The sequence below is a fragment of the Aotus nancymaae genome, unplaced genomic scaffold (assembly GCF_030222135.1).
Source record: "Aotus nancymaae isolate 86718 unplaced genomic scaffold, 86718_ANA_hifiasm-v0.15.2.pri h1tg000014l, whole genome shotgun sequence".
Classification (NCBI taxonomy): domain Eukaryota; kingdom Metazoa; phylum Chordata; class Mammalia; order Primates; family Aotidae; genus Aotus; species Aotus nancymaae.
The window spans coordinates 64458303-64460999 of record NW_026988425.1 but is presented as its reverse complement, the minus strand read 5'-3'; positions in this window follow the sequence as shown (position 1 = coordinate 64460999).

Sequence of the window (2697 nt, the reverse complement as noted above, 5' to 3'; positions counted from 1 at the left end):
ATCGCGCCACTGCACTTCAGCCTGGGCTACAGAGCGATACTCCATCTCAAAATAAATAAATAAATATAAAAATAAAAAATTTCATTAAAAAATATGCAGAAGTCCGGGAAGAAGCAAAGTATAATGTTTCCAGTAGCTTTGTGCTGGGAGAAGCCCAAGTTATATTCAGAGACATGATTATGTTTTGTTTTTTCAAGTGTAGGCCTGGAAACCAAATGGAAAAGTCAGCAAGAGGATGATTGTGCAGCTCACGTCCCTTTTGACTAGCTCTTGGGGTTCACTGGTGTCCCCACCATGCAGCCAATAACTCCCATGTGAACCCCGACACTTTTGCATCTAATAACGACAGCCTTCCCTGTTTATCCACAGCTCTCTGCCACATGCTGTCAGCTAGTTTATTCCAGAGTTGATTTGTATCCAACATGACTGTAATCGACACTGTTGTCATACCATAAAACCCAAGGTCACAGGAAGGTGAAGATGGGCTAAAGGATGTGTTATGTTCGATGAAAATAGTATGAATAAATCATCTGGATAAAAAAACACAACTATAGGAAAATGCATAAACCGAAACAACACATCACATTTTTATGTGATTTTATGACTTGCTTCTTTTCCTTTACGACTCGCTTTCCTTCCTTTAGGCACCCTGGCCTTCCCTTGTCTGAGGCAGGGATTCTCTGCTGTGGTCTTTCATAACACTAATGGGGAGAGCTGTTCTTAGAAAATATTTAGGGGACTATATAATATTCGTAATGAGAATATGGGTGGATTTCAGTCAAAGAATTTCTTAAAAGGCACTTCAAGGCAAAAGACTGCTGCTCTCAGTTTTATGGGCTACAAGATTATTCCCCTGGTAAGAGTTTATAGCATCCCCTGAAAGATGGAACGTCTGAATGCAATGACCTGGCGGAGAATGGGCTTCTTGTCCTTGTCCATGTGCAAACAAATCCCTAGGCCAGAAGGGGAGAAGGTTCTGTTGGACTTTTTAAAGGCCCTCTAGACAATGCAGCAGTAGTTTTTAACCACAAGCCCTTCCACAACTCCTTTGTGTTTTGGGCACAACACCTCTCTTCTTGCTGATGTGATTGATGTCCTGCAGAGAACACCAAGCCCAGATCCACAGAACACAGAGAAACAGTGTTGGGGTAAATATCACTTGGCAATGTGCTGCCTGGACTACAAAGACAGGCAAACCAGCGCAAACAGGGTTAACGTGCTTGTGATGTTTGTTACCTAGATTGTCTGATTTACCCAGAACAATTCAGATGAGTTCGGAACCATACAGATGGAGGTCTTTCTTTGCCTTTCTGTTGGATAGTACTAGTTATGTGTTCCAGAACTCCTGCCAAACCTATCTCTCTAACACAATGAAGCCTAATTATTGCCTTTATGCAACAGCTTTTTTTAAAGTCCTTTAAAAAAATAAGTAGTAGTGATATAGAGAATAATATCTTGTTTGTTTGTAAATCTCAGTGATATAGAAATATCTTTTTTGTTTATAAATAGCAGTGATATAGAGAATATCTTATTTGAACAAGCCTGTCAATGTGTACCAAGCACTTTCACATGTATTTGTGAAAGACTTCAGAAGCATATTATAGTTTCTGTTGTTACTTCCTTTAAATATTTATATGTGCAGCCACAGTTTAAAGGTGTCTAAAGGGCCTTGTAGTTTATTTTAAAAGCAGTTTTAAATTAATCCAGCAGAAGACCAATGTAGCAAGATAAACAGATCCTAGTCCACCTCTGGTCCAACATGCCTCAGAAAGATAGCAGCTGCATAAATAAATAGCTCATACCAGCGTTAGTGCTACCCACTTACACCAGCATCACATAGGGATGCTTCAGCATTCCAGCTTTACGCAGCACTTTCTGTTGAATAGCTCAGCAAGGAGTTGAGATCTGTGGGCTCTTTTTAAGGACCAGTGTTTTGCACAAACTCTCTGACTCCAGCCTTCTAGCTTATTGGGGACTTTGAATGAAAGGTATTAAATTCTGGGGTAGCTAGATAGTTCTATCTTTCCAAGTAGTTGGGGATCAGTCATTATTTGCTGACTTTGAAAGGATTTTCATTTCTTTGTGTCATTGTGTGCTAAGGCCTAGGGATGCCTTTGGCACCAGGAGCTCATAATTTCTCCTTTCCTGTTAGGATCGCAGGTGTGAAAAATGACAAGCAAGGCCATTTTATCTGTGTGGCTAGACATCTGCATTTGCATTTGTATAGGAGCTTTTATGAGAATGTAAGATCCTTTAAGACAAACAAAGTCCATGGCCTGTAATATAGCTATTATTTTTGCATGAATGGCTTCAGTTAACTAAATTTGGTGAAATACTCTAATTTTGAGAAGAGGTATTCTTAGAAATTTTCTATGAGTTAAAAAAAAAGTATCAGTTACTTCCTGTCTTCGTTTGTTTGTTTCCACATTCCTTAAAGGGCCACAGATAATTTTAAGCTTGAGCAAAGACCCAGGCCTCCTAACACAATGTAAAGAAGGGAAGCACTGTGTGGAGGGAAGATGGCATACGTGGCACAGACCTCCACCTCTGCTCGCCACTGCAGAAGGGCACTCCTGCATGGGCAGGCAATGGCAGCATCAGGAAGGGAATTCACGTTTGCTTAGGTTGTTAGTCATTATTAATTGCAATAGCCTTGTGCCTTCATTTAAAAAAGAACGACCAAAAAAATAAAAAAAC